This window comes from Scyliorhinus canicula, chromosome 22, assembly GCF_902713615.1.
Source record: "Scyliorhinus canicula chromosome 22, sScyCan1.1, whole genome shotgun sequence".
Lineage (NCBI taxonomy): Eukaryota > Metazoa > Chordata > Chondrichthyes > Carcharhiniformes > Scyliorhinidae > Scyliorhinus > Scyliorhinus canicula.
In genome coordinates this window covers 15,066,006-15,092,363 of record NC_052167.1, presented here as the reverse complement: position 1 = coordinate 15,092,363, position 26,358 = coordinate 15,066,006, and positions in this window count along the sequence as shown.

Genomic DNA, 26,358 nt, shown 5'->3' with positions numbered 1-26,358 from the left:
TCCCTCTGTGCTGCATGATTCTATTATTATTATGATATAATCCTATATACAGTATGATATGATTGAATGCATGTAATCCAGTCTTCTCAGGCAATACAAGTTACTGTTGCTGGTACTTAATTGGTTTTGGCCAAATCCATCATTGTGGAACCAATATCAAAGATCTCTTTGAAGATTATTATTTATGTATTTCAGTTCAGGCACAGGCAAAATATATTCTGCCATTTAGATATTCGGAAAAATATTGTTGATTAGGAAAAAAGTCTGTTTGAAAAGCTTATGCCCAACCATTTCAATGCGCATGGAAAAATCTGACTGCCACTTTTAACAGACATTTTTATGCCTCAAATTAAACAGCATCCTTTTGTCCTACAAGTAAATCATGATGAATTATTTTGTTCATGACAGTGAAGCTGGGCTGTTTCTGAAGATTGGCACAACTCTATTATGTTTCCTTGACTTTGGATAAATACATTGACTCTTTGACAGTACATTGACTTCCAGGCCTCTGTGATGGTACTAGCTATTCAAAAATATCTTATCCGAAGTTAGAAATAAAATTATAAATAATGTTATTGAGATTGTACAGAGTAATAATGTTGGACTATGCTGATCAAAACCTTGTGTGGTAAGTTAAAAGATGGAAAGTATTTAAAGTACTTCAGGGAATGCAGAAGACTCAACTAGTTGTATTGTCCATCCGATTTTATTCTTTATAATTGTTTTTAAAAGCTTATTTTTACTACTGTTTTTTGTTGTTTTTCTTTTACCCTAATTTATTTTTGTCTGATGACCACTATTCAAGGGCCATTATTTACTGTTAGCAGATAGAAAATGGAGCCTGCTGGTTATTAGGCTTGCCATTGCCTCTAGACTTACCGCAGCCTTTGTATTGGAAGTTGTTGGCAAACTTCAGCATACCTGCAGTGGAAAAATTAAACACAAGGGGCACAATTTAATGGAAATGAAATAGAGTCCCATGTCGAGCGCGTTTAGCCGGGTGTTTTCCCGATGTGGCAGTCCCAAGAACATCCCCCTTATTAAACAATACTCGAGTTCATTTCTGGGCCTCAGCGAGGAATGCCCCACCAAGGCCGCATTTAGTCCCATTTCCTGCACTAACGAGCTCCGCCCTGATCACTCGACACTGCGGCGTCCAGACCCCCCCTCCAACAGCCCAACGCATCTATAAGGCAGCACAGTAGCACAGTGGTTAGCACTGTGGCTTCACAGCGCCAGGGTCCCAGGTTCCATTCCCAGCTGGGTCACTGTCTGTGCGGAATCTGCATGTTCTCCCCGTGTCCGCGGGCATTTCCTCCGGGTGCTCCCATTTCCTTCCAGAAATCCCGAAAGACATGCTGTTAGGTAATTTGGACATTGTGAATTCTCCCTCTGTGTATCCGAACAGGTGCCAGAGTGTGGCGACTAGGGGCTTTTCACAGTAACTTCATTGCAAAGTAAGCCTACTTGTGACAATAAAGATTATTATTATTACAAGGGAGTCATCGAGCCCCCTGCAACCCATCTCATAAGGGCAGTACACCCTTGGGCCCGATCCCTGGCATGGGCAAAATACCACCTGGGCATCTGTCATTGCCAACCTGTCATCCTGGCAATGCCCATGCCAGCCTGGCAGAACTACTTGGGCACCTTGGCAGTGTAAAGGTGGCATCCAGGTGGCGCTGCCAAGGTGCCAGGCTGGCAGTGCCAGGGTGCCTGGGTGGAATAAGAGGTGCCAGGGTACCACCCTGCCCAGAACCCGACCACCCAGGAGTCCTTGATTGCCTGGGTGACCTCCACCCAAGTGCCAGTATGTCTGGTCCACGTTGGTGAAGACCAATGCTAAATGGCACTCATTTGGGGGTTACAAGGCGCATGGGTTAGATCCTGTGCCTTGGGTAACTCTCGCAGTATTTACCAGCCACATCGCATCCCGAGTCTGATGCGCTGCGGTGATCATGCACTTGTCACAAGTTATAAAATATGTATGTACTTTTTAATGTAATCTGCCAAATCTGACTACAACAGTACAATTATTTTTCACATTTTTGCTTTTAATTATTTTTATTAACCTTCCATTAAATACCAGCTTACATTATGATACAGGGTTCTGGGTGGCATAGACTTTCTCCTACTTGATCATTCATCACTTGAGAATATCTGGGATACTATTTGACTCCATTCCCACATGTAAACGTGAGAAACACAATCTAATAAACATGAATCAATATTTATTTCCAAGGTGAAGATCACTGGATAGGCAACAAAACTTGTAACCCTGACCATTGCTTTAGTTATTCACCAGGGACAATGACAGCGAATTGTGTATATTCTCTCTGCTAAACTGGCTCAGATTAACTAATGAGCACTGATTGAGGATTGAATCTGGGTCTTTCTGAGTTCTTATTGCTTCTATCCACCAGTCATTTATGAATTGGGAGTTTGGGAAAATTGGGGTGGGATTCGGATGCTGGGGATGGGGGGGGGGGGGGAGAGGGGGGGGGGTAGTGTGGACGTTGGGGGGGTCAGAGATTGGGGTGTCAGAAATCAGTGGGGGGGGGGTCAGACATTGGGGAAAGCTGGGGGAGGTTGGACATTGATGGGTGGTGGTGGGTTCCAGGCGGTGGAGGTTGGGCCGATGAGTAGAGGGCTCAGACTGTTTGGAGGGATCGGGTCAGATTGTGGGTCCAGCCTGGTCGGAGGAGTTGGAGAGAGGGTCGAGTTGGGCAGGGGGTCCTGCCGGGTTGGGGGTCGGATCAGGGATGAGAATCGGGCTTGCAGGTTAGGGACGGGATGAGTGCCATGCGGAGAGGTGCTGGGGGAATCCCATGGCGGGGGTTGGGGGGGGGGTAGGTCAGTGCTGGGGAATACATGTTAATCGGGAGGGGGGTACATGGGGGTTCTCCATGGGTCAGGGGTGTACCCAGGGTGGTTAGGAATGTGGGGGGAGTCCTGTACATGGATCGATCTGTATATTGAAAATAGGCAGAAGTTAGAAGAGGCTTTATTTCTTCAAACCTTTTCTGAGTAACTATTAACGTAACCCTGGTGGAACCATCCAAATTTAGTGATTCACGTAGCTTTGTCATATGGTTCACAGATCAGCGCAGTTGCCTAGGGGAAACTTGCCTTTTGGGACAATTGCAAATGCTTACCTGGGAATTTCCGACAGGGAATCTGCAGCGCATCTTTGGATTACCCCCCAAAATACGGAGAGGCTGGAAGTTACGGCCTTAAGCTTCAAACATCTCTTTTAGTAATAATCTACACTGTTAATGAGAATGTTTAAAACAACTAAGTTTGATGTTAGTTCTGGTAAATTAATGCACATTTAAAGATATTTTTATATTTTTTCTGCGCTCAATATCCTGAAAAGAACCTTTCTGAGTACAGTACAACCAATATCTCTGGCTGAAGGAGCGACACTCAGAATGACAGATGTAACTGCAAGAAGAACATCACTGAATCTACCATGCTGGCTAACTCTTTAACGTGGACTATCCAACCTTTAAGGTGCCCTGCTTGGTCTTTGTAGCTCAGCCTCCATCACTTATTAAACATGCTGTAATAAATTTTAATAATAAACTTGACAAATCATTATTTCCCTAGCTCACCGATGGATTTCTTCAATAAATGAATGTCAGGTAACTTCAATGTACCACAGTCCAACACAGTTTCAGTCTTACATTCAGTATTTTGCTTTCTGGAACTGCCATTTCCAATTTGATGTTCTGTTACTAAATCACACAAAATCTTCATTTTGTTTTTGTGGTCTCCTGTGGTGCCGTGGTTTGTCCGCTGTTTCAGGAATTGGGGTCTTCTTGTCAGGGTTTGGAAGGGTCTCGATCCCCCCCCGGAACTTCTGTTTTCCTCTTGGATAACAAGCTGTCTGCCTACCCTCAGCATTGCTGGCTTGGACTTTTGGATTGCTGGATACCAGCTTGACCTCAGCCACTACATCTTGTTCATCTACTGCTGTGTCTTTTTCACTGTGATACTTTAAAAACAATATTTTATTGAGGCATTTATATATACACACATCATACACAACCATAAAACAAAACCACCATGATACCTTTTAGCACCCAAATAATTTGTGATCTATAGAATTCTTTCTGCCGATTGCATTCACACTGTTTTCCAATTTGGTGATGACGGTGTATGGCTTGGGGTAAAATGGCGTCTCCACCTTACTGGGACTCCCGTCTCAAAAGTACTTCATCACCAGGCATCTAGCTCCTTTTCTGTGGTCTGTATAAAACTTTGCAGCACCATTTTTCTCTACATTATGATCTCGAACCATCTGATCACACATATTCCCTTCAGCTTTGTCATCTTAGTGTGTATATTTTGTGTCGAAAGAGCAGCTCAGCTGGGTTTTCCCTATTGCAGCGTATGGAATTGCTCTGTACATGGCACATAGAGCACCGGAAAAGGGTACACCAATGCCCTACGCTAATGGCAGCCCCACATCGGTGGAAAGGTGCCTGACAAGCAGCACAGACCACCGGAAAAGGACACACCGCCATAGGGCACAGAGTGAGAGAGAGAGAGAGAGAGAGAGGGGAAATCCCTCCTCTCCAACGAAGGGGCCCCAGTTCAATCCAAAACAACAGTTCCAGGCCACTGGCTACAAAGCCAGCAAACAGCCACTTCTCTCACCACCACCCGTCTCCTGGTTGCATCTTTTATTACACTCCTGTATCATCTTTTATTACACTTTTGTATGTTTTGATATACTACTGAGTGTAATATGTGTTACTCAAACTTGGTTGCTGATGATGTTTTCTGACTCTCGATGAAGACTCAAAATCATCCTGTAGTAACAAAAGGTTTATTGAGTAATTATAACGATAATTGCATGAGTTCTTTACTTTGACATTGATACTAGTGATAAGGTCAACAAGATTTAACTACAGTAACTATGCTTAACTACACTAACCATCTGAGCTAATCTTATACTCCTGTCCTTGTCACAGTACATCCGAAACAGAGAGACAGGCACAATGCGGTTGCTCTTATACCCCTGTTGGTCCGGCCCTCTAGTGATCATCTGGTGCTATTGATTACACATTAACCCCTTAAGTACATGCACATAGAGATCACTACACATATGACAGCAACACCTCCTTCCAATCTTTTCCCTCAACCTCAGCAATCCTCATTTTTTAAGGATTGGTTTTGTAATCCATGTTCCCGTTTGCCATTTAGGTGTTAACATAGAACATAGAACAGTACAGCACAGTACAGGCCCTTCGGCCCTTGATGTTGTGCCGAGCAATGATCACCCTACTCAAACCCACGTATTCACCCTATACCCGTAACCCAACAACCCCCCCACCCCCCTTAACCTTACTTTTTTAGGACACTACGGGCAATTTAGCATGGCCAATCCACCTAACCCGCACATCTTTGGACTGTGGGAGGAAACCGGAGCACCCGGAGGAAACCCACGCACACACGTGGAGGACGTGCAGACTCCGCACAGACAGTGACCCAGCCGGGAACTGAACCTGGGACCCTGGAGCTGTAAAGCATTTATGCTAACCACCATGCTACCGTGCTGCCCCACTCAGTAATGGTGAATATCTATGGCTTGCATGTCACCTGCAAAGATCTGTGAGATAAATTATCATGCATTGCCTAAATGCAGGGTGACTGGTAGACCGTACCTTGCAAATATTTCAATCAGTGCAAGTACCTTTTTCTCTGATGTTGCAGACTTGATGACAGCACAGTCATAGTAACAGCTGTAGCAGTAAATCACTGCTTGTATGGGCTTCCCTGATGGAAGTTAACCTAACTGATACACCCACTCATGGTCCAGCCGGCAACAGTGTTCTGGAGGATTGGGTCTGCTGACAAGTTGACGTCCATAACATATCTTGACAAACTGCTCCACATCTTTCTCAATCCCTCACCACCAAACTTTGGTTTGTACGTTTTACTTTGGAGGAACCACTCCCAAATGACCCTCATGAGCTCGTGATAGTAGCCTAGGCCTAAGCTTTTGAGGTACTCCAAGTATGTTACCTCTGGGAACACAGTAAGTGGCCTAGCCAACAACATCCACAACCCTGGAATTAATTTTTAATAAATTTCCACGTGTGCATAGTTCACCTTGTATAGCGATGTTCAACTTGACTGGACCATATTCCCAGTTTGCAACTTGGATTCTCTGTCTGATGACATCAAATTCTGGATCTTTGTCTGACTCTCTCTAAATCTGCCTTGTTGTCATTGCTGTGGGTGGAGCTTGAATTGGCTCAAGCTGCACAAATAATTCAGCTTTGTCTCTAGTGATCTACGTATTTCATCGTCCCTCGATCGCCTTGACCATAGACTGGTCAAAGATGTTCATCTTTGCAGCAATGTGAACTACCTTGCACTTTTACTGTTGGAGTTTCCAAACCACTCTTTCGATTCCAGGAAAAGGCTTGAATCTGGAAGAATAAATCATCTCTAATGGTCTGTGATCCATCACTCGTCCAAACTCACTGCTGAATAAGAATGCATGGAATTTTTCACATGCCCACACCAATTCGCGGGCCTCTTTCTCCATCTGAGAAGGTCTCCTCTCCACATCTGTTAGTGGCCTGCTCACTTGGACAATGATTCTCGGGCCTTCAGCATGTGTTGCACTAGCTCTGTTTGGGATACATTTTGAGCTGTAGTTTGCAAGTCCCAGAGTTCTTCTCACTTTACTTGAATTTTGTGGTTCATCTTCTATTCCTTCTATCTTGTCTTTGGCTGGATTAATTCCACTTATCGTGAATTTATGCCTCATGCACATTAGTTCTGTGACACCCAGCAGAAACTTGTCTCCGTTTACAGTATATGCTGCCGACTGAAATCTAGCTAGCCTTGCTCTTTGCCTGAACTTTTCCTCTCAGCCCAAACGTTCTGCAGAGAGGCTTAGCTATAGGTTTCACATTCTCAGCAATGCTTAATCTTACTTGGCAGTTGTGTAACTTTAGAATTCCTTGATAGACTGGTCCAAACTCCTTTCTAAGCTTCATATAGTATTTCGCAGAATTCATTTTTAATCCAATGTGCAGCACCGCCAAGATTTGGGCAGTTTCTCTGATCAGGAGAGGCTCACCATCTTGCTCAATCGCTACAAATTCCTCTTTATGTTCCGATTCCCAGCTCTCATACTCACAATGAAGCTTCCAACAGTTTGAAGAGGGGTTTTAGATGTGCAACCTTTTGGACAAATTTTTGAGATGTTCACTTGATTCTCTTTCAGTTCCTCCTACTGTGCTTTGTCAATAACATTAGTGTCACTGTCTGAATCTACAATATGCTCACTTTAGCACCACATATAATCATTGCAACATTCTCGTGGTGGCTCCGACTGACAGAAAACATATATCTATGATTGCTATTTGTGTTTTCACTTCTTGTATCTTCTTCAATTTGTCTCACGGTTGGTACTGTTTTCACTCTCTTTCCTTCAAGTGGATTGACAGACTTCCCTCTCTCTGTTCAGCTTTGCTTCTGCACTTCTTAGCAAATGGTCTTTTCCTTTACATTTTTTGCATATGGTTCCCTTGCCACGGTAATAGGTATCTTTCCCATAGTGCTATAAATTGCCACATCTGAAAACCTCTATTTCAGAGTTCTGCTGTTGTCATTTACACATACCTGTTTTCTATTGTGCTACTTAGTTAACATTAACTTTTGCCAATGGCAGAGGTGGGACAAAGTTTCATTCTGTGAAATTGCTCACATACTGGGCGGGATTCTCCTTTCCCCCACTGGGTCGGAGAATCTCCGGGGGGGCGGCGTGAATCCCGGCCCCGCCTCCTGCCGAATTCTCCGGCACCGGGGATTTGTCGGGGGTGGGAATCGTGCTGCGCTGGTCGGCGGCCGCTAACAGCGGCACCCCCGGCGATTCTCCGGCCCACGATGGCCCGAGTGGCCGCCCATTTACAGCCAGTCCCGCCGGCGTAAATTAGTCAATACTTACCGGCGGGACCTGGTGGTGCGGGCGGCTTCCGCGGTTCTCGGAGGGGCGCGGGAGGATCTGGCCCCGGGAGGTGCCCCCACGGTGGCCTGGCCCGCGATCGGGGCCCACCGATCCATGGATGGGCCTGTGCCGTGGGGGCACTCTATTCCTCGGCGTCAGCTACTGTGGTCCTCCGCGATGGCTGAGGCGGAGAAGATTCCCCTTGCGCATGCGCTGGGATGATGCCAGCACACGCTGGCGCTCCTGTGCATGCGCCAACTCGCGCGGGCTGGCAGAAGCGCTTCGGCGCCGGTTGGTGTGGCGCCAAGTCCCTTCCCCGCCGGCCGGCGAGGCGCAAACTACTCCGGTGCCGGCCTAGCCCCTGAGGATTCTGCATCTTTGGGGCAGCCCGACGCTGGAGTGGTTCACACCACTCCTTCCCGCCGGAGTTGCCCGGCCCGCCGATTCCTGCAGAATCCCACCCACTGTTTCCAATACAGCTGCTGTTTTCAAAGTCAATATTTAAAAAAATATATTTTTTATTCCCCACCTTTTTCACCTTTTCTCCCAAATGTACACCCAACAATATACAATACTCAATAACAAATGTAATGTCAATCCCCATATCAATAACAACAATCCCATCCTCCCACCAAACCCCACACAATGGCCCGCATGTTAACATAAACAAATGACGAAAATAAATCAGGAATTACCCATAGTCACCATTAACACATACAGTCCCCCTCCCCACAACCGTCCCAACCCCCAACCCCCCTAATGTTCGATGTGATCCAATTCTCGAAATGCATAATGAATATGCCCATGAATTGTGGAACCCCTCCATCCTTCTCCTCAGTTCAAATTTGACCTTTTCAAGCATTAAGAATTCCAGCAGGTCCCCCGGCCACGCCAGGGCACAGGGTGGAGAGGTTGCTGTCCATCCCAACAGGATTCACCTTCCGGCGATCAACGAGACAAAGGCTACAACATCTGCCTCCGCTGGTCTGACACCCGGAATATGGCCTCCCGAGGGCCCGGGTCCAGTTTCACGTGCACCAATTTAGAGATTACCCTGAACACCTCCTTTCAGTAATCCTCCAGCTTTGGACAGGACCAAAACATATGAATTTGGTTTGCGGGCCCCCCCCCCTCAAACGTTCACACACATCTTCTACTCCCTCAAAGAGCCAGCTCATCCTCGCTCTTGTAAGGTGCGCTCTGTACACCACCTTCAGCTGTATCAGCCCCAACCTCGCACACGAGGTGGAGGCATTCACCCTCCGGAGCACCTCACACCAGAACCCCTCCTCCATACTCTCTCCCAACTCTTCCTCCCACTTTGCCTTAATCCCTTCGAGCGGCGCCTTCTCCTCCTCCAAAATAGCCCCGTAAACCACCAATACTGCCCCCTTCTCCAGTCCACCTGTCATCAGCACCTCCTCCAGCAATGTGGAAGTCTCGAACCTGCATGTATAAAGTCAATGTTAAGCGCCTTCCTTTTTTCAGCAATTATATATCAATTTATACCACTTGCAATGTTGAACCACCTGATCCATTATCTGTTTATTCAGATCCATTGCAATATAATTGTATCTATCCGACGATGCCTGCCTCAAAGGGGTCTAACTAGGACTACTGTTTCTCCCTCTTTATGGCTCATTTGGCAGAATTTAGCATCGCCACATAATGGTCTTTCAAAGTTTTCACTGCACATTGTAAGGAACCTCTTTTAAATCCCGAAATTACCCTTGTTTGCCTTTTTAATTCTTGTCTTGCTGGCTGATTCAATACTGCGGACTTCGTTTTTTAAACTGAAATACTCCTGGTTTAATATACTACTTAAACTGGCCCAGGGACGACCCTTATTGCAGTGTGCTATGTGGCAGTGTCCCGTGATATCATTTTGATGGATTTGGCTAGCAGCCAATCAGCTCTTCTGGAATTCTGGGATTTATCCAATTCTTGATTTGGACTGGTAGAGCCCTTCAGAGGGTTCTGGAAGGTGGAGCAGTCTCCATGTTATTTCAGTTCTGTGTAAACCTTGGAGAGAGCAGATTCCATCAGTGAGTAAATCCCTCTCCAGCCAGGCCCGTGAAGGTAACTTTTGATTGAAATGCAGCAAAAATATCTCCAGCCAGACTTGTGAAGATAACTTGTGACTGAAATGCTGCAAGCAGTAGGCAGACTTGTGAAAGTTTAATCCTCTGTTTGAAAGTCTGGGAAAAGCCCAGTTTGATGTCTCCTGAGAAGTCTAAAAGGTCCTGAAGACCAGGCCCTTCTCTCTCTTCATACCACAGCCAGAAACCCTGCACAAAAAACAGACAAGCAGTTGAAAGGCTGTGTAGATGGTGAACTTGCCGTAAACCCTCAGGTAGAAAATTAAGTGAAGACACAGATCAGAGGGTCCGATCCAATCAGTGTATTTCAACGCTTTGCATCCCTAAGAGATTGCCGCCTACAAAGATCTCAACTTCAGCAGCAAAGATTCTCAAATCTCTAATTTCCAGTTTAATCCCTATTATTTTTGATCCTTCCCTAGCCCCTACTGTGTGTCTGCCTTGTGTGTGTGTGGGGGCGGAGGGAGGGACGGTGTTAGGGGAATAATTAGATCAGCAGACTGTTACTCCCATTATCTCTTCTCTTGTCATAAATAAACAGCTTTTTTCACTGTTTTATTTACAAATCTTGTGCCTGTAAGTCAATGGAGCAGCCAAGCACGAAAGACCTCAGGAAAATATACAACTTATTGGTTAATTAACTTATGTTGTGACTTTGGGTTCAGTGGGGCTGGAATTGACCACGCACTCGCCCAGGGTGTCGTAACAACATTTATAATCACCTCCACTGAAACACCCATTGAAAACAATAAAGACCATCATTGTGCTTTCTGTGACACTGTTGCCCTGTCCAAAAACAGGCTGTGAATGTCAGGATATGCTTCAAACTCCTACAACCAGACTTTCCATTTCATGTCAATGGTATAGGCATCACACATCGGATCAAACAGCTCAATTATCTGGCCTGGGGATATATCAGCTCTCGTAAATGCTATGACACAATCCTAAATATCTCTCTATTTATCGCTGTTGTCAATGTCACATCTCTGGTTGAACAAAGTCACAGATTTAACTGCAAGAACAACATAATTTAATCTGCCATGCTGGCTATCCCCTAACATGTGCTATCTGACCTTCAAATCCCTGCAGGTCAAGATACCACCACATGTAGTACAGTCTACCTTGTGGTAACTTATCTGAGTGGTATCTAATACTCAAGTACACACACACACACCATGAGCTGTCATCATAGCTCAGCACATCTCTCAGGATGGTGTGAATAAAGCTTGAATGCAATGTCTACTATAAAACAGTAGGGCTGGATTCTCCACAGAATGGAGGGGGGGCTTCTCGCTACACTGGAGAGGTCTGAAGTGTTGCGGAGCTCCCCACTATACAAAAGGGGCTATGTGCAGCCTCGCCCACTCATTCCCGTTGAGGCCTCTTTTACAACGTGAGTCGCGTACAATAGCCATGTGTTTCTCCGCACTGTGAGCGCCAGGAAACACGCGGCTAAACGCGCTCGCTATGGGTCTTTATTTCCATTTGGTTGAATCAAGTCCTTAGAAACCTTTCTGTTAGACATGCCCAAAATGTAAAAAAACCTTAAAATATAGTACTCCAACAGGACGCTATATAATTTCACAAGAGTTAGAACGAATGGAGCAAAAGTCCACATAAGGTTGAACATCCTACCCAAGTTCAACGAGCAAAACACTCATCCAAACAAGAACAGAAAAATGCAAACATGAACAAGGAATCCCAACAATTCCACATATCAACATGCCCATCCCTAATATCCCAAAACCTCAATCACGCCACGCACGGCCTCTTTACAAACAGGTTTGCCTCCTCTGGCACACCAAAAATATAGGGCTCGATTCTCCGTCTCCGGCATTCTCCGTTTTGCCGGCAGCCCGGTGGGTTTCCCCACAACCAGCCGGCGAAGTAGAGAATCCCGATGGCATGCTGAACCAGAAATTTGACGCGGTGGGACAGAGAACCCCATCCACAGTTTTTTCCCTCAAAGGTCACTCTTATCCGTGCCGGGTACATCATCCCAAACTGGGTTCTGCTTTTTTCAGGGTGGCTTTGGCCTTGTTGAACGCCACACTCTTCTTTGCCAACTCCGCTCCCACATCCTGAGAAAAACCTGATGGTGTCACCTTCCCATTTGTGGTGGTGATGCTCCCTTGCCTAAATAAGCACCCACTCTTTTCCTTGGAAGCCATTTTTGCCACTGATGAGCCTCGAGAAGCCCCGGATTCAGTCGCTGAACTTCTACTTTCAAGCTTTATCCCCCTGTATTTCTAGACATTTCACCGATGTAGGTACCTTATTTCATTAAACAAGTTGGTTTTTAAATGAAAATGTCCCCTGAAACTCAGCAAAAAGGAGTAAAGGAACAGTACCCTAGCGGGAGCCTCCTTGTACAGATCTTCCTCCTACATAAGTTTCCAATCAGAACATCTTCACAAATGATATAAACAACATATTTATTACAGCCAACTAGCGACAGAGGCGGGTTCATGATCTAGAATTGAAATCCCTTCCCGATTCCTGCCTTCAAGAGGACAATCCAGCACATAATCTTTGAACCTGTTATTGTTTCTGATGCTTAACCTAAATCCCCAATACAACAGTTTCAATGTTGTGACCATTAGAAATGGGTTGGAGGATAGTGGAGGTCGGGGTGCAAGGAAGTGCCAATAGATCTGTCTTGTTACCATATGGCTAAATATGGATGTGACAAGGATTTGATCATTTCCAGAAAAGTAATTCACAGACTAATGTTGGGAACATAACTCGTGAGCCTCAAGGGCATTTTAACTCACTGGTGGCTCTTTTTTTTCTGCAATAAAATTTGTTTGGATCATATACTGAAAAGATAGACTGCTGGCTTTTTGGAAGATTGTTCAAACAGTGAACAAAGCACAGCTGTAAGCCCTTAAAGGATTATTCCACACTGCACAAATGAAGAGACAGAGGGAAAGAGTGTGGGTGCAAAGCAGACTTTTAGGAGTACTGACGTTATTCATATATATTAATTAGGCCGATATTGTGATTGCTTTTCCCTATTATCAGTGAGCACGTCAACAGTCAGCAACAGTGTGACACTTTGTCTATTACTCTGGTGGTGCACATATGTTAGAAAATAGACATGGCTGAAATTCAAACCACCATAAATAAATGGCTTCTTTCCAAGTACAATAAGTTGGAAAAATATTTCTTGCTCCAAAGGGATAAAAGCCATACACATGTCAAAAAACATTTGAACAATTCATCAAAATATTTCTGTGAATGCAGAACTAGTTGACAAATGTGTGGTAATATTTTGTGTAACATGAAGCAGTACCATATACTGTTATTAATTTGTTTTTTAGCATTCAAGAAATCTACTGTGATTATATTACAGTTGTAGACATAGATGGAACTGAGTACACTGTTGTTTATTTTATCTGCTAACTTGTTTTCCCATGAATAATAAATCCAAATGAAAAAACTAAAGACTATCCAAAAGCACTTTAAAAGCTATAGGGTGCGATCTAACTGGATGGTATCAGAGTCCTGGAATGAACATGTTTAGCCGGGACTCTGGTTATGTTCGGGACCTCAGTGGGGAATTCCCCGACAAGGCCGCACTTAGTCCCGTTTCCTGCACTGAGGAGCACCACCCGTCGGAACTCCTCCGTGTAGGAGAAGATCGGGCCGCCATTTAAAAATGTCAGCCCGATCTCTCGATCCCCCGACCCCCAACTCACATGTAAAGGAGTCATCGGACCCACTGCACCGGACCCTCAGACCTGATCCTCAGTGTGGGAAAAATGCCAGTCTGGCACCCTGGCACTGCCACCTGGAACTGACACGGTTTCCAGGCAGCACTGGCAGGGGCACTCAGGTGCCAGGCTAGCAGTGCCAGGGTGCCACCCTGCCCAGATGAAAAACACCTAGGGGCCTCCTATCCACTGGGAGACCTCCACAAGTGCCGTTCCATCTGGTCCTTGTTTGTGGAGACCAGCACTGAATGGCACTCACGCAAAATCTCCAAGGCAGCCTTCAGGACACGCGACAACGCAGAATTGACGAGCAGAATCTTATAGCCAAGTTCCGCACACATGAGTACAGCCTCAACCGGGACCTTGGATTCATGTCACATTACATTCACCCCCCACCATCTGACCTGGGCTTGCAAAATCCTACCAACTGTCCTGGCTTGAGACAATTCACAACTCTTGAACCTGTGATTATCCCTCTCTCCAGTTGCTCCGTCAGGACCTGTAGACTTAATGACCTGCAAAGACTCGCATTCAAAGTATTGTATTGCATCTTTGACTTTTTCCATATATATGTTTCTGGAACCCACCTCTTCATTCACCTGAGGAAGGAGCAGTGCTCCAAAAGCTAGTGATTCGAAACAAACCTGTTGGACTTTAACCTGGTGTTGTAAGACTTCTTACTATATCAGGTCAGCAATCGAACAGGCGATCTTCCTGATTGAGCACGGTGCATTTACTCACGGAGTCATCCCCATTTTTGAAATTTTCGTCTCATGACAAGTAACAAATTCTGTTGACTGATAACAATGGCAACAAGTAAGTTTGATACCCAATACTTGATTTGCAGAACACCAAACAATTGGTACATCACTTGTTGCATTGCACCTGTCCTCTCATAGCACTCAAGGAATATATCCATCATTCATGATTGAAAGCCTGGCTTGCTAATGATATCTGAAGAGTCAGACCTCACACTGGATGCTAAAATTCCAGCCAACCCACTCCAGATAACTCTGCAAGTTGGGTCTCGCAGGCAGGGAGCAGGAACAGGAAGCTTACAAGTATTCTGTTTGCAGGATTCTTAGACAGACTAGGATATCACAAGCTTCACTTAAACTGTCCGGATGTAAATAAATAGGACACGTTCTTCTGCATCTCTGCATTCCACATTGAGCAGAGTGAAATTCTACCTGTATGGATTTCTTAGTGGCTTGCTGCAAAGATATATAGGCACAATGACCACTTTCCATGCCATGTCCTAATTTAGCCCCTCCTACTCCTTCGGTTTCTCTGGGACTTCAATAAATTTTCAGTGTTATTCTTGAGGGGCTTCTGGGTAGCTCAACAACTACTTTGATAATACACCTGTGAACAGGAATATTATGGGTGACAATTTCGAAGTGCTGCCTCTGACGGGAATGAGGTCTAATTCCCACCAGGTGGATCGGCGTGAACCAGATTGCAATCCACCCACACTTAGAAATATTTTGGGAGTTAGGGTGAATTGTGCCCTGAATGAGGGGAGTTGCCTGTCCGGCACCTCAGCGGTCTCAGACTAACGCTTCGCCAACAGCCCCCTTCTTGCCAGAAAAGACCCCCCCATCACCAGCAAAGACCACCCCCATCGCCAACAAAGAACACCCCCCCCCCCAATTGTTGCTATCAGGCCTCCTCCAAATTGCCAATACACAGTGACCCCACCCTCAAAGTTGAGTGACACCCTGCTTTGGGGCCACTAAAGTGCCCTCTTAAGGCCCGCCTCTTTCGTGCCCATTCTTCGTGTCTCCTTTACTGCCCAACCTCTTCATGCCCCACCCCTTGGCAGTGCCAATGTGGCATCCTGGAAGTGCCAGCTTGACACTGCCAGATTGGCACTGCCAGGCTGGCACAGTGGCAGGGCACTACTTTGCCATGTCCCCGAACATCCGAGCCTCTGAGCCATGAAGATTTAAATATGTTAATCTGGTTCACGCCCAGCGAGTGTGTGAACCAGATCACTCCAGCTGGAGCAGGCCGGGAGCATCGGAAACTGTTTGGTGCCCGGCGCAAATCCTGATTCGGGCCCCGCCTGGAGTTCTCCCGGCATAGCGGGATTTGCACTTGGGACAAAGTGGCTGAAGAATCACCCCCAATATGTCAGTGTGAAAAGAGGGTGAGGGCAATGGTTTGAAATGTCATGAGGAGAAACAGACTTACGCTAGCAAATCAAAGACTCCAATATTAGGCTGTGGAGAGAGCAACAGAGTTCATGTTTCACATTTATGACCTTTTATCAGAAAGAAGGTAATTGATCGTGGGAACTCTGTTTCTCTCTGCACAAATACTGCCAAACTGGCTGAGTATTTCCAGCATTGTCTGTTTTTATTTCACAGACTTTGGGCAGGATTCTCGACGGCATGAATGGGCTGCTCACAGGACTAATTCTGGCCCCTACAGGGGGCCAGCACGGTGCTGGAGTGGTTCGCACCGCTCCAGCTGCCAATCCCGGCGCGAACTGTGCACCGCGGGATCCCTGCATGCGCAGTTGCGCCAGTGCCAACGAGGACATTGCGCAGGACTACAGCGGCCGGCGCATAGGAAAGGAGGCCTCCAGCCAAAGAGGCTGGCCTGCCGATCGGTGGGCCCTGATCGTGGGCCAGGCCACATCGGAGGCCCCCGCCGCCGGGGTCGGACCCCACCTCCGCCTTCACCACCACAGTCTGCCACCTTGATCCTTCAACGCCAAGGTCCCGACTGGCTCAGAGCAGGTTAGAACGGCGCCAGCGGGACTCGGCTCTTTTTTTACGGCTGCTCGGCCCTTCCGGGCCGGAGAATTGGCGGGAGGGCGTGTCCCGTTCGCGGGGATTCTCCAGCCTGGCCTAGGGCTGGGAGAATCTCGCCCTCTGTAACCACAGTATTTTGCCTCTGCCTAAGTATAGGATTCTAACTATAAATATTAACACTACTGTGAATATTTATAACATTTTCCTTCAAAAGTTTCCCCCAAAACCTATTATTATCATTAATAAATAATCATTTAATATTATTGAAGAATAAACTCTGTCACAACTCACCTCTATTTAATATTCAGTGTAGGTTATCGTATAATAAGATAGAAATTTCTCCTTCATTTATTCCTATGGCACACTGTTAGCTGTGGATCGGTGATCAGTAGTGTTCTGTTGGAGTTAGATGGTCATGGGTTCAAGTTCCATTACAGATAGTCAAGCACCAAACTCCAGGGTGGCAGTCCAGTGAAGTGCTGAGGTGCACTGTTACAAATGCTGTCTTTCAGATCAGATGGTATATTGAGGCCCTGCTTGTCCATCCACGTGTATGCAAAAGATTTCCTGCCAGTATTTTGGAGAGCAGGAGAGTTAGCCCAGCATGCTAACCATTATCAATTCTTCAATCAACAGGCAGAATATCTGATCGCTATCACATTGCTGCATGTGGGAGCTCACTGTGCAAACTTGCTCCTGCGTTTCCTACTTTAGAACAGTGACTTTGCATCAAAAGTACTTAATTGACTGAAAATTGCTTTGGAACAGCCTGTTGTGGTCAACGGTACTATCTTTTCTTTTCAGACTTGTCTGCAGGATGTACAATAATATATATCTATCTCTGATGCTTAGTTCATCTGTTTACTAGCCAGTGTAAATATAATAAACTGCCGTTTTGTAACTCGTAAAAAAAGCAATATTTTCAAAATAATTTATTTTTATACTGCATTGTCTTTTTTATACGGATCTCTCCTAAGTTTACTTGAAAAAACATTTAGCAGGAGCATTCCTAAGCTTTTTAATTCACTTTTGCATTTGTCGAAAGGGAAACTTGGTGAAATGATTGAAGCATTTTAATTAACTGGCAAATGAGTGGAGATGCTATTTAAAAAACTACTTAACAGGCGGAATATTTTATAAATGCCATAGTTTTTCCTTCAGCTCTTATCCAGTTTGTAGTTTAAATTTTTGAAAAAGAAATTATTTTATTACAAACATATATCAAAACAGGTTACAACACGGTAGCACAGTGGCTAGCAGAGTTGCTTCACAGCTCCAGTGCCTCAGGTTCGATTCCCGGTTTGGGTCACTGTCAGTACGGAGCCTGCACGTTCTCCCCGTGTCTGCATAGCCTTCCTCCAGGTGCTCCAGTTTCCTCCCACAGTCCAAAGATGTGCAGGTTAAGTGGATTGGCCATGATAAATTGCCCTTAGTTTCCAAAAAAGTTAGGTGAGGTTACTGGGTTATGGGGATAGGGTAGAGGTGTAGGGTGATCTTTCCAAGGACCAGCGCAGACTCGATGGGCCCAATGGCCTCCTTTTGCACTGTAAGTGATTCTATGAACAAATAAATGCCCCGAGAAACACACTTCCCAGCAATCAACTATACAGTCTGTGCAATTTTTTTTAATGTAGCTTAAACTTAAGGTCAACAAATGGTCATGCTACAGTATCTGATTTTCTGTTAATAATTCTTCAATGTTTCACAGTTATTATGTTAAAACATTAAGAGTTTGGCTATATGCATTTTTAAAAAGGCAGGTTTTCCCTATAGGTCTTCTAAAACTTTTTTAAAAGCAAAAATCAATTGAATACTGTTGGACTGAGTTTTGTTTTGGTAATGTTGATTGTACCGCAAGAGATGGGTTTGGTACAATGCACATTTCTGTGTTTCTAGTTAAGTAAACAATTAGCTATAATTTACCAACCTCACTAAGCCAATCACTTTTTCCTTTCTCTTTGCCTCTATTATGGCTTGTTTGATTCTGGTTTTGACTGGGCAGATTTTGCAGCTGTTTTGAAGGTTATGACAACATCACAATCTGGCTAAAAAGTAGACGCTGGTCCTATTCTCTGAGCCAAATCCAGGCAAGCGGATACATTTCCTGATTGCTTTGAAGTGGCAACGCACACAAATTTAACATATCACTTAGCAAAGGTTAATATAGCATGTCATTGGAATGAGCTGATGAAGTAATGATTAATTTGCTTGATGTTTGCAAATGTAAATCCCTGATAAAATATAAATAAACCAATGTATTTCTTTGGATGATTACATTTACATTTCACAGTTGAAAGGGTGTGCAGAAAGTAATCTATTTTTTTTGCAACTTTGTAAACACTTATGTGAGTTGGTTGCATGATCATTACCATAGGTTTATATTTGGATGCAGATCACTGAAGATAAATTACTACATGGATTTATGTACCACTGAGACTGATGATTAGGTTATATATGTACAGGACAGGTTTATAACCACTAATATACTGTCACGTCCAGCATAATTATTTCACATATCCTATAAAACTAGACAGGAAATTTAGAGGTTCTCTATAACCATCCATTTAAGGATTTAACCTTGTATCTGATTTTCAATAAATCTGTTTAAGATTGTTAGCAATTACGTAATGCTTAAGAGTTTTTCAATTACTCTGTTTCCGAATAACGCGCCAAGTATGCATTGATTTCTGTGGCAGCTTTTAGCCTGATAATTAATCAAATGATGTGTCTAACTTTTCACACAATTGTGCCAAACTAAATTATATCAGATAATACTGTGCAAAGCTGGAAAAATCTAAGTGGAGTACACAGATGGCGCATTGCATTTGTTTATAAAAATGCGTTACCTGAGAAAGTTGGGTACAGGCTTGGATCCAAGATTTCTCACATTGAATTCTATATCTCGGCTGGTAGATCTCGGGGTGGGGTAGTTTGTGTTGTGAGGTATAGCAACCCTGGATTAACTTTCCTGCTGCTAAAACAGTATTGCTTTTAGTGCCTCCCATTTTCCTCCAGCTGAAAGCAACTAACACATAACAGAGATGGAATTGAACTTGGCCCAGAATCATTTTCTTTTTGTTGATATTAATCGATTTTGCAGATGACAAAATTAAGTAGCACAGGATCACAGACATAAGACCATTCCTACTTTCCCCCTCTATATTCATTAGTTTCAATGAGTTTTCATACAAAACTATCCATTAAAAGTGGCACAATGAGGAAAGTATCAGCACATATCTCTTAAGTAGGAGTATATAGATTCAAAGTTCTAAGGGACTAAGTACAAATTGAATTGGAAGTCCAGAATGATCTGAAATAAGCTTGTTTAGATTGTTATCAGCCATTTTGGATCAACTTAACTTTGGCTTGCATTAATTTGTTTCTGATTACTTTCTCTTCCCTATTTTATTTTTGGGTGGAAAAGTTCATTTTTCTACTCCAAAAAGCTGTGAAAACATATTTAATGGCAAACGTATGGTGATATGTATGTTATATGGGGCCTGTATTATGTTCACATCTGCCTTTCTGTGATGTGACACATTAGCTGGAAATTCCAAGAGTTTCTGTAAAAGCTTAGCTTAAGAGCAGATGTGCTTTTGTATAGTACTCCAATAGTTCATAAATTTTTTCATTCAAACTGTGTCACCTGCAGGTGTTATACTGAAACGAGTACAATGTGAAGCTCTCTGCCAGACCCTGGTTTTGGGAGGTGTGCGAGGAGGTGAAACATGTTTCTTGATTCCAGATGAATTGATGTACATCATAGTGTACAAATTCCTTTCATTGCAGTATGTAGTGTTGCAAATACCCGAGGAAATCTTCACAAACCCTTTTATGGTATTACTACATTGAATGACTATAGGAATTCTTACTCAGTGTTGATATAATGCCAATCAGCCTAAAGTAGTATGAATCCTTGCCAAATAGCTAACATACAACCAAAACATGCTTTTGAATTGGAAGGTCAATGGCAAAATACATTTGGGGCTGAATTTCTCAGTGTAACTATCCACTTTTCTGCTCATGCTCATGCTTCCTGATACACATTGGGATTTTGGACATATCTGACACATGTTTTACTGATCGTAAATGCCAATAAATCAGCTACTATACTCAACCAATTTTCTATTAAAAAGTGCTACTTTCTAAGGTGGCACAGTGGTTAGCACTGCTGCCTCACAGTGCCAAAGACCCCGTTTTAATTCCAGCTTGGATGACTGTCTGTGTGGAGTTTGCACGTTCTCCCCATGTACTTGGAACTCCCCATGGAACTTGGTAATTTGGTGCAGTGAGGTAATCAGGAAGGTAAGTGGAAAATCTAATTCCGCTGTTTTTCAGTTAAAAGTGCAGTGTGTAGCTTAGTGTCTGATTGGTTGAAGCTGCCCCCACCCTAATTGCTGACAGGCAGTTAGTTATCTGTCAGTCACCTGAGGCCTGTTTAGGGGCACAAAGGGCACATTGTATTCTTCTCTTTGAAGTTTAGGTATTTTTTGAGTCATCGGTTAGCTGAGGTCTGCATAAAAATCAGACAGAAAGCGCACTCAGTAAGCTTGCGCTTTTCAAGGAGACTCATCCGGAGTGAGGCGCATCCAGAGTGGGAAGTTGGAACTTGGTAATTTGGTGCAGTGAGGTAATTTGGTGCAGAGTGGGAGGAGGTGATTTTTCTCTTACTGTTTTGTGTTCTCTCCTTCTTCTGGCCTGTGATTTTTAATCTGCAGGGAGAGAACCAGGGAGCATCTAAGACTCTGGGTGTGTTCTCCCAGTGAGCCAGAGAAGACGCAGCCAGAGTGAGGCACAACCAAGAGTGAGTTTGGGAATTTGAAGTTAGGTGGGAATTCGAAGCTGGGTGGGGAGGAGGTGCTTTTAACCCTGGTAAGTGACTGGTAAGTAGTTTTTCTTTCCATTGTCTAATTTATTTATTTTTATTTTGAAATTGTATTTGTATAAGTTTACCTAAGGTTTAAGACATGGCAGGAGATCCCAGACCCGTGTCATGCTCCTCGTGTGCGATGTGGGAGCTCAGGGACACGTCCACTGTCCCTGGCTCTTTCACGTGCAAGAAGTGTGTTCAGTTGCACCTCCTGTTAGACCGCTTGATGGCTCTGGAGCTGCGGATGGACTCACTTTGGAGCATCCGCGATGCTGAGGAGGTCGTGGATAGCACGTTTAGCGAGTTGGTCACACCGTAGGTGAAAGTTACTGAGGGAGATAGCAAATGGGTGACCAAAAGACAGAGCAAGAGTAGGAAGGCAGTGCAGGTGTCCCCTGCGGTCATCTCCCTGCAAAACAGATATACCATTTTGGATACTGTTGGGGGAGATGGCTCACCAGGGGAAGGCAACAGAAGCCACGTTCATGGCACCGTGGCTGGCTCTGCTGCACAGCAGGGCAGGAAGAAAAATGGCAGGGCTATAGTGATAGGGGACTCGATCATAAGGGGAACAGACAGGCGGTTCTGTGGATGCAATTGAGACTCCAGGATGGTATGTTGCCTCCCTGGTGCAAGGGTCAAGGATGTCTCGGAGCGGCTGCAGGACATTCTGGGGGGGGGGAGGGGGGGAGGGTGAACAGCCAGCTGTCATGGTGCACATAGGCACCAACGATATAGGTAAAAAACGGGATGAGGTCCTACAAGCGGAATTCAGGGAGTTAGGAGTTAAACTAAAAAGTAGGACGTCAAAGGTAGTAATCTCAGGATTGCTACCAGTGCCACGAGCTAGTCAGAGTAGGAATGTCAGGATAGATAGGATGAATGCGTGGCTCGAGAGATGGTGCAAGAGGGAGGGATTCAAATTCCTGGGGCATTGGGACCGGTTCTGGGGGAGGTGGGACCTGTATAAACCGGACGGTGTGCACCTGGGCAGGGCTGGAACTGATGTTTGCTAGAGCTGTTGGGGAGGGTTTAAACTAATGTGGCAGGGGGATGGGAACCGATGCAGGAAGTTGGAAGGTAGTAAAACAGGGACAGAAGCAAAAGGAAGTAAGGGGAAAAATGCAAGGCAGAGAAGACATAGTCAAAAATCAAAAAGGGCGATAGTACAAGGTACAGAGACTGAGGGGAGCTCAGTGAATAGGCCCAGTAATACTAAAAGGAATAAAATTGGAGATGTTAAGATTCAAAACAGAGGTAAAAAAACCAACATAAGTGTACTTTACCTGAATGCTCATAGTATTCGGAATAAAGTAAATGAGTTGATGGCACAAATCATCGTGAATGACTATGATTTAGTGGCCATTACTGAAACATGGTTAAAGGATGGTCACGACTGGGAGTTAAATATCCGAGGGTATCAAACTATTCGGAAGGACAGAGTGGATGGTAAGGGAGGTGGTGTAGCTCTGTTATTTAAGGATGACATCCGGGCAATAGTAAGGGATGACATCGGTGCTATGGAGGATAAGGTTGAATCCATTTGGGTGGAAATCAGGAATAGTAAGGCGAAAAAGTAACTGATAGGAGTAGTCTATCGGCCACCAAATAGTAATGTTTTGGTGGGGCAGGCAATAAATAAAGAAATAACTGATGCATGTAGAAATGGTACAGCAGTTATCATGGGGGATTTTAATCTACATGTCGATTGGTTTAACCAGGTCGGTCAAGGCAACCTTGAGGAGGAGTTTATAGAATGTATCCGCGATAGTTTCCTAGAACAGTATGTAATGGAACCTACGAGGGAACAAGCGGTCCTAGATCTTGTCCTGTGTAATGAGACAGGATTGATTCATGATCTCATAGTTAGGGATCCTCTCGGAAGGAGCGATCACAATATGGTGGAATTTAAAATACAGATGGAGGGTGAGAAAGGAAAATCAAGTATTAGTGTTTTGTGTTTAAACAAAGGAGATTACAATGGGATGAGAGAAGAACTAGCTAAGGTAGACTGGGAGCAAAGACTTTATGGTGGAACAGTGGAGAACCTTCCAAGCGATTTTTCACAGTGCTCAGCAAAGGTTTATACCAACAAAAAGGAAGGACGGTAGAAAGAGGGAAAACCGACCGTGGATATCTAAGGAAATAAGGGAGAGTATCAAATTGAAGGAAAAAGCATATAAAGTGGCAAAGATTGGTGGGAGACTAGAGGACGGGGAAAACTTTAGGGGGCAACAGAAAGCTACTAAAAAAGCTATACAGAAGAGTAAGATAGATTATGAGAGTAAACTTGCTCAGAATATAAAAACAGATAGTAAAAGTTTCTACAAATTTATAAAACAAAAAAGAGTGGCTACGGTAAATATTGGTCCTTTAGACAATGAGAAGGGAGATTTAATAATGGGAGATGAGGAAATGGCTGAGGAACTGAACAGGTTTTTTGGGTCGGTCTTCACAGTGGAAGACACAAATAACATACCAGCGACTGATAGAAATGAAGCTATGACAGGTGAGGACCTTGAGAGGATTGGTATCACTAAGGAGGTAGTGATGGGAAAGCTAATAGGGCTAAAGGTAGACAAGTCTCCTGGCCCTGATGGAATGCATCCCAGAGTGCTAAAAGAGATGGCTAGGGAAATTGCAGATGCACTAATGATGATTTACCGAAATTCACTAGACTCTGGAGTGGTCCCGGTGGATTGGAAATTAGCAAATGTGACACCACTGTTTAAAAAAGGAGGTAGGCAGAGAGCGGGAAATTATAGGCCAGTGAGCTTAACTTCGGTAGTAGGGAAGATGCTGGAATTTATCATCAAGGAAGAAATAGCGAGGCATCTGGATAGAAATTGTCCCATTGGGCAGACGCAGCATGGGTTCATATGGGCAGGTCGTGCCCAACTAATGTAGTGGAATTTTTTGAGGACATTACCAGTGCAGCAGATAACGGGGAGCCAATGGATGTGGTATATCTGGATTTCCAGAAAGCCTTTGACAAGGTGCCACACAAAAGGTTGCTGCATAAGATAAAGATGCATGGCATTAAAGGTTAAATAGTAGTATGGATAGAGGATTGGTTAATTAATAGAAAGCAAAGAGTGGGGATTAATGGGTGTTTTTCTGGTTGGCAATCAGTAGCTAGTGGTGTCCCTCAGGGATCCGTGTTGGGCCCACAATTGTTCACAATATACATAGATGATTTGGAGTTGGGGACCAAGGGCAATGTGTCCAAATTTGCAGATGTCACTAAGATGAGTGGTAAAGCGAAAAGTGCAGAGGATACTGGAAGTCTGCAGAGGGATTTGGATAGGTTAAGTCAATGGGCTAGGGTCTGGCAGATGGAATACAATGTTGACAAATGTGAGGTTATCCATTTTGGTAGGAATAACAGCAAACGGGATTATTATTTAAACGATAAAATATTAAAGCATGCCGCTGTGCAGAGAGACCTGGGTGTGCTAGTGCATGAGTCACAGAAGGTTGGTTTACAGGTGCAACAGGTGATTAAGAAGGCAAATGGAGTTTTGTCCTTCATTGCTAGAGGGATGGAGTTTAAGACTAGGGAGGTTATGTTGCAATTGTATAAGGTGTTAGTGAGGCCACACCTGGAGTATTGTGTTCAGTTTTGGTCTCCTTACTTGAGAAAGGATGTACTGGGACTGGAGGGTGTGCAGAGGAGATTCACTAGGTTAATCTCAGAGCTGAAGGGGTTGGATTACGAGGAGAGGTTGAGTAGACTGGGACTGTACTCTTTGGAATTTAGAAGGATGAGGGGAGATCTTATAGAAACATTTAAAATTATGAAGGGAATAGATAGGATAGATGCAGGCAGGTTATTTCCACTGGCGGGTGAAAACAGAACTAGGGGACATAGCCTCAAAATAAGGGGAAGTAGATTTAGGACTGAGTTTAGGAGGAACTTCTTCACGCAAAGGGCTGTGAATCTATGGAATTCCTTGCCCAGTGAAGCAGTTGAGGCTCCTTCATTACATGTTTTTAAGGTAAATATAGATAGTTTTTTGAAGAATAAAGGGATTAACGGTTATGGTGTTCGGGCCGGAATGTGGAGCTGAGTCTACAAAAGATCAGCCATGATCTCATTGAATGGCGGAACAGGCTCAAGGGGTCAGATGGCCTACTCCTGCTCCTAGTTCTTATGTTCTTATGTCTGCGTGGATTTTTCCAGGGACCCCCAGAGTGCGTGGTGTGGCAGGCAGCGCAGGCATATTGTGCAGGAGCGGCCCCAGTCGGGGGGGGGTTGGTTGCGGGGTCCACGAGGGGTAGGATGGGTGGGCCGCGTGGCAAGCGGGGTAGGACTGGGCATTACGAGAAGCGACCGTCATGGAGAACGCTAACACTTTTGTCTCCGTTAGGTCGAGCGCGGCCCCTTCCAGCAGTCGTTGCCGGATGGGGTCCAATGCAATCCCCGTCACGAATGCATCACGCATGAGGAGATTGGAGTGTTCCGTGGCCGTGATGGCCTGTCAGCTGCAGTCCCGTACAAGAGGGATAAGGGCCCGCCAAAAGTCTTCAATCGACTCACCAGGTAGTTGTACGCGAGTGGCGAGTACATGCCTTGCAAATAGAGTGTTCGTCTTCTGGACGTAGTTTTCTTTAAGGAGTTCAATGGCGCCTGCATAATTCGGCACATCCTGTATCAGCGGGAACACGCTGGAGCTCAACCTTGAGTAGAGAACCTGGATTTTCTGAGCTTCCGTCGGCTTGGGAGTCGCTGAGTTGATATAGGCCTCGAAGCAAGCCAGCCAGTGATTAAAGTCCGTTCTGGCGTTTGGCGAGTGTGGATCCAGCTGCAAGCGATCTGGTTTGATCCTGATGTCCATGGTGCGGGAAAATCTATCTAATAAATTGATGTGCTATCATGATCTCATTGAATGGCGGAGCAGGCTCGAGGGGCCAGATGGCCTACTCCTGCTTCTAGTTC